Consider the following 13,441-nt stretch of genomic DNA (forward strand, 5'->3'; position numbering starts at 1 on the left):
GCTCTCTGAAAGAGATGCACGAACGAAGACACAAGGATGAAAATGCAAGATTCAACTTGCTAGAATCCAAAATGATAACACAAGATATTGGACCAAATCCTAGGGAATTTGGTCCTAATTTCGGTCCAAGGAGGTTTCCCTCTCAAAGTTACAGAGGATGACAGTCTGGCGGTGGTCAAAGATCAGAGGTGGAATGTTATAGGTGTGGAGAAAAGGGTCATATCTCCCCGAATTGTCCAAACCCTAGACGATCTGTGGATTACAAGCCCTTATGCAGCCGATGCAAAGGTAAAGGCCACACTGCAAAGGACTGTCCAAGTCCAGCCCCTGTAAAGGCCAATGCTAGTGATAGCCAATAGAAGGCACAAGAGCTTGCCTCCAATTTGGTAGAGTTGGAAGTTGCTGTTGTCACGTGCACCAAGAAGAAGGAATTAGTTGTTCAGAATGAAAATAACTCTCCTACCAAGACTGTGAAGTTCAACCTATCAACACAGGGACAGAGCAGTAGAGGACAGAACATGCAGTATAGAACACTACAGTGCTACAGAGAGTCATAGAGATAGTCCCAGAAACAGGACCAAAGGTCCAAGAGATAGATGATATAGAAGCACTTCCAGAAACAGAGGAAGTGCCGATGCGATGCTACCATCGTTAGAAGAAAAAGGAAAGATGAAAATGGGTGTAGCCCCATTCCCCTACAAGCTGGAGAAGCCTGTTGATCCTATCAAAGATTATGATTTGGTCAAAGACCTAGACTCTTTTAAACCAAACCTAACATTCCGACAATTATTGATACTGTCTCCCAGCTGCCGAAAGAAATTCAAAAGCATCTTGACAAGAAGACGTGGACTAACGATTGTTCCTTCATCAATAGTTACCAAGACCAATAAGGCCCTGGAGCCTGTAAAGGAAGTAGATGTGGCTAACACCTTCCTAGATCTTAGAACCCAAGAGATTAGTGTATGGATTGAAGGATGCTTTATTTCAGATGCATTGATTGATAGAGGCTCATCAGTAAACATAATGACAGATGTGACATGAAGGACTTAGGGTCGCAAGGAATTCAACCTACATAGTGGCTTATCAGATTGCCAGACCAAAGCAGAATTAAATTGTTGGGCATCCCCCCATACATAAAAACAACCCTTGCAGGAAGAGATTATTGGCTAACATATTTGGTGGTAAACCAAATTCTTATGGGACCTCATACCCTCTGCTGTTGGGAATACCTTAGCTTTTTGAAGCAAGAGCTAGGACGAACTGGTTCAAAGGAACCCTAACCCTAGGCAGAGAACCCAACAAAGTGGTGTTGAAGTTGTATGGATCGCAAAAAGGCAATGGATCCACATCCATCGAAGTCATAACTGACTGCTCCAACGAGGTAACGGATGGTACATCAGGAGATGAAGAGGCTGTTAAACAGATTTTTCCCAAGAAAATAGAGGCACGGTCCCTAACAATAGGCACTGTAAGCCAACTACCAAGGGAAGCAAAGTCCTTGTCCATGGGAGAACATCTCCTGCCTCAACTAGAATTAACTTTTGAAATAACCTCTGATAGTGAAATAGAAGCATGGATGTACTATTCTCCCTGTTACATGATAGTCGTAGAGACAGAACAGAGACAAAACAGATACAGAGCAGTAACAGAGACAGTAAGAGAACAGAGACAGAACATATATAGAGCAGAGACAGAATAGAGACATAACAGATACAGAGCAGTAACAAAGATAGTAACAGAATAGAGACAGAACAGATACAGTGCAGTAACAAAGACAGTAACAGAATAGATACAGAGTAGTCACAGAGCAAGAAATAGAAGCAGAAGTAGAAGTAGACGCAAAGGCAAAAGATCTGTTCTTCTCCTACAGAGCCTCTACAGAAGAAGAGACAGAGCCTCCAGAGGAAGAGGTTGAAAATGATGAGGAAGAAAATAAAGCAGGTTATGAAAGTGCAGATGAAGAATTTCCTCTGATAGCGGATAATCTTGTTGATGTCCCTACAGAGACCTCAACGACCAAAGATCTCAGGGTGTTGGATGGAATGACCATGGTTCCATTTGGGTTGACCAATGGACCACAAAGTATGCAAAATCTGTAAAAGCAATGGATTAAAAGCATAAAAATTAAGTTCACCAGTGGCTCCTGTCACCTTGACGTTCAATCCCGTCCAAAGAAAAGATGATGATGATGCCCCTTGTCAACAGAAGCCAAAGCCCTCAGAGCCACGGCCCCTAGAAGGCCCGTGCTATGTGACATTCTTGGACGCATCCTTTGAAGATGAATACCTAAGTCAAGAAGAAGTTACTACTCATACAGAAGTAAATAGAGCTCAGATACCCTTCCAGCAACCTTAACAAACGAATGAGTTGTCTGTTCAAAAGAAGGACATTGGTTTTAGTGGAACATCAAACGAGGATACTACTCTCTTGAAAGAGTCAGACCTTTATCCAGAAGTCATCCGTGGGACATTTATCCGCGAAGTGGAAGGTGAAAGATAAGTGATGTTCTTGGATACTGATGGTACCGAACGTCACCTTAAAGTGGGTCTCAATCTTCCAAAAGAGGAACTAGTGGTCCTACGAGACTTATTAAAGGAGAACTTAGATGTGTTTACTTGGTCATATAAAGATCTAAAGGGGATTGATCCCACCATATGCCAACATCACATTGACCTAGAGCCTGATGCCAAACCTGTAAGGCAAAGACAAAGGCGTATGAATCCTAATTACTCTACTCTGGTGAAGGCTGAATTATTGAAACTTCTTGAAGCTGAGTTTATTTATCCCATGGCTAACAGTGAATGGGTTTCGCCCATTATGGTAGTACCCAAGAAGAACGGGAAACTTCGAATATGTATCGACTTACCAAAGCTCAATTCGAAGACAAAGAAGGCTCATTTTGCTATCCCTTTTACAGACCAACTGTTGGACACAGTGGCAGGCCATGAGCTCTATTCCCTCTTGGATGGATTCAATGGATATAAACAAGTCGAAATTGCAGAACAGGACCAATCCAAAACAACCTTCATCACAGAATGGGGGACCTATGCCTATACAGTGATGCCATTTGGGCTCTGTAATGCTCCTGCTACCTTCCAGCGAGTAATGATGGCTGCCTTCCGGAATCATTTGCATGATTTCATTGAGGTGTATCTTGATGACTCTTGTTTCTATAGCTTGATTCGAGAGCACTGGGGACACCTAGAGCAATATTTTGACAGATGTCGAGAGTATGGGATTTCTCTCAACCCGGACAAATGTGTCTTTGGCATCTCCTCAGGAGTTCTTTTGGGCCATATTGTCTCTGTACAAGGGATTGCCACAGACTTGGTGAAGATTGAGAAGATTGTCACCTTAGCAGCACCAACAAACCTCAAGCAATTGAGAGGATTTCTTGGCCATGTGGGCTACTACAGAATATTTATTGCACATTTTGCAACCAAGGCAGCCCCTCTACACAAGCTTCAAAGAAAAGATGCGGATTTTCTTTGGACTGATGACTGCGAAGAAGCCTTTAATACCCTAAAATAGGGCCTTATCCAAGCACCTATCTTACAGCCTCCTGATTGGATGAAGGAGTTTCATGTGCACACAGATGCATCAGTTGGAGGGCTAGGTGTTGTTCTATATCAAAAGGGCCCCTCTAAATTAGATCAACCAATATATTATGCAAGCCAAAAGGTCACACTGATAGGGAAGAGAATTATACAGTGACAGAGCTTGAGTGCTTGGCAATGGTGTTTGCATTGGAGAAGTTTTGACACTATCTATTATCAATGCATTTCAAGTTCTATGTGGATCACGAAGCCATGTCCTTCTTAATGAACAAAGTAGATGTTAAAGGACGACATATGAGATGGTTGCTCCTATTCCAAGAATTCAACTTTAAAGTAGTCACTAAGCTTGGCCGTTCCCATGTCCTAGCTGATCATCTATCACGGATCCCTCAAACAGAAGAAGAGGAACATGATAATTTAGACCTTTCTGAAGCTTCTTTGTTTCTAGTTGAAACAATAACTCCCTAGTATGCTGACATAGCAAACCTCCTGGCAACTCAATAGTATCCTCCTGGCATCTCAAGACGTGAGAAGAAGAAGCTTTTGTTAGAATCAACCCCCTACATTGTGCTAGGCGGTGCACTATACAAGAGAGGCGAAGATGAAGTGCTGAGAAGATGTGTTGCAGGGGATGAAATTTGCATAGTATTGAAAGCATGCCATGATGAACCATGTGGTGGACACTTCATAGGAGATGCAAAAGCCAGGAAGGCTCTGTTAGCAGGATATTGGTGGTTGGCTGACCCTCCACAAGGATGCATATGATTATTGCAAGAGATGTGATGCTTGTCAGCGAATGGGGAAATCCACTGAAACAAGTGCCATGCCACTGCAAGTTATACTTCCCCTAAAGCCGTTCGAGAAGTGGGGGATTGATTTTGTGGGTCCCATTGATCCACCTACCAGACGGAAGCAGAATAGATACATCTTAGTATGTAGGGATTATGTCACAAAGTGGTGTGAAGCTAAAGCCCTGAAGTGGGACGATGGTAACAGCGTAGCTCTATTCATGTACGAGAATATTATCACCCGTTTTGGCAGTCTCCTCGAGCTGGTAAGTGACAGAGGTACTCATTTCCTTAACAAAATCATGGAGGAGCTGACGGAACTATATAAGATCCGCCATCGCAAGTCCACTCCCTATTACACCAGAGCCAATAGCCAAGTTGAAGTCACCAATCTCATCCTTTGCTGGAACTTGACAAGAACAATTGCCGCACATCGTCATGACTAGGATGATTGACTTACAGAGGCCCTCTGGGCATACAAAACCTCCCATAAGGCAGCTACAAGACAGACCCCTTTCTAGCTAGTGTATGGTACAAAAGCCATCTTCTGTGTTGAACTGGAATTGCCCTCTTTGCGAGTGGCAGTTAAAGAACGCTTGGGAGATGATGAGTCACTACAATGCTACCTCCTACACTTGGAACGCTTGGATGAGATATGCCGGATGGCCCTATAGTGTATGGAAACCACTCAAGCGCAACGTAAGGCCTATCATGACAGTTTCATCAAGCACAAGGAATTCAAAGAAGGTGATCTTGTCCTGGCCTATGATTCGAGATTTGGCAAGCTTCAACAATGGTGGATGGGCCCATACAAGGTACTTGTTGTCAATCCTAATGGCTCTGTTCAGGTGCAGATCGTTGATGCCTCTGATGATCCTTTCCTGATCAATGGCTATCGTTTGAAGAAGTACTTCCCTCCATGGGAATCTTGACAATCACAGTTGACCTACCCTTCCCCTTTTGGGTGTCGCACTATCCTTCTCGTCGTGCTTCTGATAGCCCTTATGATTCTTCTCATGAGGCGGTCTCATTTTGCTAGCCCCTCACAGATATATCTCAACCCGACCTTGTTCTCTTCTCGTCTGATCCAACAATGGTGGCGAGGTTGGTCTTGACACATGGTATTTCTACCTTTCTTTTTCTTAATGAAAAAAAAACAACAACAAATGAAAAAAAAAAAACAAACAAAATTGTTATGGGAGAAAAGGAAGAAATTCCCTGTCATAATAGGCCTCGTTCCAAGAAAAGGTGGAAACACCCTTGGGAGGGAAGCTGATTGTGGAAAAGGTGGTAACACCCCGCAGTTCGAGATAGCTAACTCACCAGCAAAACCTTTCCAGCAAGAAATTTGAAGCCACCTCCCTTGGTGCACTGTCTTTGCAATGTTAGTCGGTTTGTCCTTCTTAATAGACGATCCTTCTTACAAATCATTGAAGTATTAGTCCTGTTGGCTGCCTCCTTGGGTACGCCTCGTCCTCAAGATCCTGATGACAATAGCCGACATAATCTTCCTCACCAACCCCTTGAGTGATGTGAGCTTTCATCCTAATAGGATGGGGACGTGAGTATGGGCTGCCCTCTGTATTTATCAGAGAGTGAGACTGAGGGTGGGGTTAGTGCCCAATCTTTTCCTTCAAATCAAATGAGAGGAGAGATGTGTGAATAGAGTATTGCATGTACGGGAAGGGCCTCTCAATGCACAATGCACGATTTGTTCCTGTGCCCTGCACCATAAGGCTCCCTAGCCTTCCTTCTTGCCCTCTATATCTTTTAACAGAGAGTGATATAGAGGGTGGGTTGAGTGTGATTGGTGATTCTTCAATCAATTATTGAGAGGTGAGGATTGAGGGATATTACGACCATTGGAGTCAGGTACGTTTATGTTTCCCTATGCACCCACAGGATGGGTTTTTGCCATCAGCACATGACACATCACTCTATTCTGTACACTCCACTGCAAGGCTCCCTAGCCTTTTTACTTGCACCTATGCCAGACAGGGTTGGACAAACTAATGCACCATCAATTGTGCACCCTGGCATACTCTCTCTGTATCATTCCCTTGTCGATTCCTAAATGGTCTTAGGTCCTTGTTGTTCGGTTTATCCTTCCTGTTAAGGTTTTAAGTATGGGGACGCGTCCCTGCGCATCTATGTTGCATACCCCCATGCATATACCTTGTTATGATCATGCATCTACGCCATGACTTCATTTTACCATGTTCGGGTCCCTTACCCATTCCCCGTCCCTCCCTTGGGGTCGTTCCTTCTCTATATTCATTTGTCCTTTATTTTCACACTCTTTCATTCGAACGCACCCTATGTTCACTGTGACTCACATCCAACATTACAGCCTTGTTCGTCCCTTTGAACTGCCCATTTTTCCTTTTTACCAACCCCTATTCCGACAGACGGTTCTAAAGTTATTAATTTTTGAAGTAATTCTCGTAAATTGGACGGTTTTCCATATGAACGTGTCTTTATTGCTTCGAAACTCTGGTCTAAGGTACCAGCCCAGCCCTACCCATTTCTCCTAATATTTTTTCTTTTTATTCTATGTCGTTCTGATGCACGATTTATCCGTTATTAATTTTTACAGATTTTTTTACATTTTTCTATGTGAACCTGCCCTATTTTCACCAGAATTCCAATTTAATTTGACAGTCATGCCTGGCCCGCCTTTCCTCCACTTTTTCCTTTTTTCTTCCCCCTCTTCCAACTGCTAGATTTTTAGTTATTAATTTTTTCAAGTGTTTTCGGGTGTATTTTTTGTGTTTTTTCCATGTGAACCCCTCCTAATTTCTCCCAAACTGAGTTTTGATATGCCAACCTTGTGAATCCCTTTCTTCTAGATATTTTTCCTTTTTACTGTCCTCTCTTCCGGTGCACGATTTTTCTCGTATTAATTTTTGAGTTCATTTTCGAGTCCGTTTTTGGAGTTTTTCCCATGTGAACGCATCCTATCTCCATCGGAACTGTGTTTTGCCATGATAGGCTTGTTGGACACATTGTTCTGCACATTTTTCCTTCTTTTTGCACTTCGTTCCAATGCGTGGATTTTTTTATATTAATACACGTATGTGTTTTCAAGCTTGTTTCTTGCGTTTTTCCCATATGAACAACCTGATTTTTCCCCGGAACCAGTGTTGCATTTTCCCATCATTTTCCCTCGTCTTCCAGCACCTTTTTCCTTTTTATGGTTTTTCAATCCGACGTACGGTTTGGGTTTTTTTACTTTTTCTTCCTTTTTGTTGTGTGGCTGCGTTTCTCGTGTCACGCGTGTACGTGCCTGTTTTTGGTTTTACGTGCCTCGGAACGCCCCCATGGCCTCTGTGCCTTGCGTATCGTCGTCCCTGCCCCGTCTGATCCCGCCATTGAAAATTTTTTTACTCCCGCCTCGCGCATGTGTGTGGGACGAGGATGCGCTCCTTTTTCACACCTATAACAAATTTATCTTTTTAAAAAAAAAAAAAAAAACCAAAACCACACCACACCCATAAACAAATAATAATTTTTTTAATAAAAAATGCACATTAAACAAAACAAAAACCTACATTAAAAAAGAAAACAACAACAATAAAAACCCACAAAAATAGCAAAACAAAAATGAAAGTACAAAAAAAAAAAACATTTTAAAAATCCAAACAAAAAAACCTCCACAGAAAGAGAAAAAAAATAAAAATAAATAAAAAACACCAACATAATGATTAAAAAAACAAAAAGAAAGAAAAAAAAAACCTATCGTACCTGTTCAGGATTCCTCTTCTTCGATTGCCCTCCTTCATCTCCACCTCCTCTGCCTCGGCTACCCCTCCCCTCTCTCTCCTCCTCGCCCTCCTTCATCTCCATCTCCTCCGCCTACAGCTGCCCTCCTCGCCCCGCGTGTGGCCCTCCTCCCTATCCTCCTCTGCCGCCCCCCTCCGCTTCCTCCTCCTCTCCCACTTTTGCCTCACCGCCCTTCCCTTCCCTCCCTCCTCACTGGCCGCCCCGCTTGTGGCCCTCCTTCCCTATCTTCCTGTGCCGCCCCTCCTCCACCGCCCCCCTCCGCTTCCTCCTCCACCCCCACTTCTGCCTCGCCGCCCTTCCCCTCCCTCCCTCCTCGCTGGCCGCCCCGCCTGTGGCCCTCCTCCCTATCCTCGTCTGCCGCCCCTCCTCCACTACACCCTCCACTTCCTCCTCCCCCACTTCCACCTCCTACTGCCCTCCGCCTCCCCAACCTCCTTTGGACACCCCGCCCGTCCATCTCCTTGGGCGCCCCACCCTACCTGCCTGCCCACCACCTTGGGCCCCCACATTTACCATTTCACCCCCCCAACCTAATTTCACCCCCCTCCCCCCCACCTAGTTTTACCCCCCCTCCAGATTTACCCACCCCCCACCAAATTTGACCCCCCCAACCCAGAGTTACCCTACCCCTAACCCACCCCGCTAACCCTCAGTTACCCTAACCTAACCACAGTTGTTCTAACCCTACCCCACCTAACCACAGTCCCCCTAATCCTTAACCCACTAACCCTAGTTACCCTTCCCCTAGCCCCCCTTCCCACCCACCCTCCTCTCCACCCGCAGAAACCCTCCCCTCTCCCTCCCCTATTCCCACGCTGTGCGACCCTCTCGGTGTGCGTGAGTGTACGGGTGTGGCTAGCGGGCGTTCGCACGCGGGGACGCACATTCGGCTTCTTCGAGTGGTGGTTGCAACCGTTCCTATGCAGTTGCACTCATTAGAGCCGTTCCTATGCAGTGACGAGTATTTCAAAACCCTCAAACACCCCTAACAACACATAAGAAACACATAAAAATACACCCAAAAAAAAAAAAAAACTTCAAAATTTCATTAAAATTTAGTTAAAATTCACAAAAAATTGTAGGAAAATTCTTGAAATTTTTTTTCAACATTGCTGAAATCATTTACACTATTTTTTCAAGTGGAAATTCAAGAAAATAAATTGAAAAAAAAATCAACATTTCAAAATTCATTTAAAAATACACGTTAAATGAGCAAAATTCATTAAAATTTGGTTAAATTTCAAAAATAATTCAAAAAAAAGTTAAAAATTTCACAAATCCCCTTGTTCCTTTTTCCAATAATTTCTCAATTTAAAATACTTCCATAAATGACCAAAGTATTATTTGAAGCCAAAACTCTACTTTTAATACCTCACCTCATGAAAATTTATTTAAAATTCTAAAAAATTAACTCAAAAATCATGGATCAATTAAAACACATTGTTGACACTTGTTGAATTGCTGAAATTCCACCATTACACTTCACAACATATTCATGTATCCTATATCCCATTTTAATTATTTAGAAAATAAGAAAAAGAAAAAGAATAAAAAACAACCAAAAAAGCAAACAATATACACAATATAAACACACCTAAATTAAAATTTTAAAAAAGAAAAAGAAAAAAAATAAATATATAAATATATAAAAATAAAACAAAAACACTAAGGTGTTTTATTTTTTCTAGTCAGTGATTTTTGCTTTTTTGACTAGATTCCTTGCATTTGGGGACTACTCAGTGCGCCTTCAGTCTATTGTATACATATCCCTACTAGCTATTTATTTTTTGAGCTTTATTCATTTTTATCATCCCTTAGCCACACTTAATTCTTAAAATGAACTATATTCACCCACTTTTCCACGTGCGTTCGCACTAAATACACAGTTTTTAATAATTAAAAAGCAACCAGTCGTTCACTTTGCACGTGCTACGTGCGCTTCAGATGCACTTTAATTTTTTAAATAAGAATAAACCAGCTGTCACAAAAAAGCATGCTGGCAAAAAAGTGCTTCACATCACCATTAATTTTTAATTAATGAATTTACATTTAGATAGCCTAGTCTGGGAATAGCAGTACGGGTTTCGTTAAAGCACCGCTTCACCCTAATAATTTGTAATTAAAATTTTAAGAAGGAACTATCGTTTTCTTATTAAGGTTTATAACCTAATAAAATATCACCCATTGTTAATAATTTCTTAAAATGAACCCTTCATTAAAACCATTTCCCCTCACTGCACTTTTTTCTCCCTTTTTAATAAACACGCTTCGTGGGATGGGCACGTAAAGTCCTCTTAGCTGAAATTGTTGGTCAAAGTTATGGTTAGGTCGTCCAGATTAGGTTTTTTATGGTATTATGGTTTGCTTATGTGATACGATTACGGGTGCGGTTTGTAGTTTTTTTTTCTTTTTTGCCTGATATGGGGTCTTGGGTGACTGCTTATTGCATTGCATGAAGTTTTCAGTCGCATATGTGTAGAGGTCATGTCGAATTTTTTCTAGGATGTGGGTTGTTTGGGGTGGTAAATTGGTTAGTTACGTTTGTGTGTGTACTTCCTTTGATCGATTTCTTTTTTATAGCTATTTGGTTATTTTGCAGGCATTCTTTGTGATTGTCTGTGTTTGTGGTGTGTGTGTTTTCCATCTGAATGGTGCCTCACGCTCCTCCTCCTATCCAGTATGTCCCATTGATCAGTAGGGATTATTCTTCCCTACTGGTTTTGAACCTATAGCGAAAGTAGGACTTGCAACTTTCGTGGCTGCTTCACTCCCATTGATTCCAGACGATCCATCCCTGTGTGATGAGTTTCTTGCATCATACAGTAAGAAGTCGGGCCTAGTTCGTGGAACTTCCATGGTATTGACACCCCAAGGGTTAGGGAAGGCTTTGTCTCTTCCCTACAAAAAGGAGATCCCTTTGTTACAGCCAGATAATTATTCTGCAATGATGAGATTATCAAGATGTTACAGAAGTAGACCAAAGAGATTCTAGATGTTAAGAAAGTGATTAACACTTCAAGCATATCTTTTTCCATGATCAGTGATCCTCTTTGGAATTTAGTCTATCAGTTCCTCCAAGACATGTTTATGCCTGCCAAAACACCATCTCATTATTTGTCCAAAGAACCCTTCACAGCTTCCAGGATGGTGTTAAAAGGGGTGGCCATTGATTGGAGTACTTACCTGCTTACGAAGATGGACTAACATTTTGTCAAAGTGACCAGAGGGAATGTCACTTATGGTTCCTACTTATATGCTTTCTTGACATACTCAAGCCTTAAGAAGGGTGTGTTACCACCTCCTCCATCTGATCCATTACCTCCCCTTCCACCTTCAGAAAAGTTAGAACCTATTGAAACATAGAGGATCTTGATTCCTCTCCTCCATTGGTTAGCAGAAGCGCTTGAAGCATGTGGCAGATAAAACTCCCTCAGTCATTCCTTCAGTCACAGTTCTTGCTACATCTGGCAGTGACCTCCCTGCCTACCTTACATGTAACAATTTATTCAGGGCACATAGAGAGGGTTCTTTGGAAATATCAGTCCCTTCACTGAACAGTTTAGTGTCAGGAGATGCCATTCATTCCTTTGTAATGACATCCAGAGTTCGATTGAACTTTCGGTGACAGATTGTGCTATATGTTTCTTTCTATGAAGAATTGATGCAGTCCAAAGACTAGTTGCATAAGGCAACCTCAGAGTTAGCCTCTGCTAAAGACACTCTTGCTGATCTATTTAATCACATGGAGTAGCAGACCCAAATGATTGAGACCCAGAGAGAAGAAATATCTTCTTTGAAGATTTAGTTAGCAGAAGCTCAGTCAGAGGTCACTAGAGTTTTGAAAGAGAAAGAGAGAATGTCCAAAGAAGCTCAAGAGGTTCGGACTCTTTTAGATGCGAAACTGTCAGCTTTGCAGACTGCTCATAATACATTGTAATCACAAGCTTCCCAGATTAAGCAGTTGTAATACCAACTGGCATAGTCACAGTCCATTCCTCCAAGCCCCAATGTTCCTATTATTCCTTCTATATCTCAGCAGGACTTGGCAATTCTCCAGAGACATGCCACATTGTGTCCATTGTTTCAAGATAAAGTGGAAAGATTACAGTCTAGGATGGATTTGTTATGGTCTACATTTGAGCACTTTCAAGAGTATGTTCCTCTGAACCATTCTTTCTTTGTCCACTATTAGTTGCAGAAGTTGGCCTTCTATATGAAGCTTTCAATGATGGATCTCCTAATAGCCCTCCCTTTTTCATAGAATGGTTTTAGAAATACTTTGGTGTCCGCCTTTATTACAAGAACATAATGGGTAAGTCATAGGGGGGGTTCCTCATATCATCTTGAATTAAAATCTATAGCGGATACCCAGCCACAAATTGTGAGATTTTTGTAATAGATGCCCTTCGCTCCCCGGTAGTCGCGCGGCTTGGGCCAGCGCGACGCCAAACCATTCTTAAGAAGACGGTTGAATACTTGAATGCATACGTACGGGATATTCTGCAGACATTACGCATTGTTGTTTATACAATAAATAGGTTGTCTTTAAAGGCAGTATAGTAGCTACCTCTTCTACTATAAAAGTATTAATCCAATGCTCAACGTGCCACCTTTTTAAGGACTCTAGCCTAAGACAGGTAGAATCTAAAGGCTTATCATTAGCGGCGTTTCTATCATTTGTATTCTGAGGCATCCTAGTCCCCCCCATCCCATCTAAGGGACATAGTAGTTATTTATTGACTAAACCTTACACCTTGTTATAATATTTCATAAAGTAGCTTACTATAACTAACAGAAGGGGGGTTCCTACTTGGTCTATTTAGAAACCCTCCTGCCTGATAGTTTAGGTGGCCATCCATTAAGCTACATTGATCTATGTACAAGAGTACGACATTATTATATCAACATTGGTTTGTTAAGGTCAAGTGTTAGAGAGGGATGTTATTAGTCTATCTCTTTAAGCCTTGTTGTTAAATCTAAATAACAACACTATAAAACTGACTGTGTGAAAAATGCTAAAGAAAAAGAGTACATAGACTATTAGATAAATAACGTCGTTATTGGGCAACATAATAGAAAAGCATCCCACGCCCACTACTACTCGCTTAAGGGTATGACTCTATATCTCAGCCCCCTCAGGCCCCTCCCCATTGACTATTCGGACGTACTCCATTCAGCGAACAAGTAGGGATGTGGCCAGATAGGCAAGGCTGATGGGTATAACAAGGCTCCATAAACCTTGCATAGCCATATCACGAGTTCGCTCCCTTAGGGAGTCCATTCGCTTTTTTTCTATAAAAAATCTAAAGGGAG

Source organism: Lygodium microphyllum, chromosome 29, assembly GCF_053477565.2.
Source record: "Lygodium microphyllum isolate KBCC chromosome 29, Lygodium_microphyllum_v1.1.10, whole genome shotgun sequence".
Taxonomy (NCBI): Eukaryota; Viridiplantae; Streptophyta; class Polypodiopsida; order Schizaeales; family Lygodiaceae; genus Lygodium; species Lygodium microphyllum.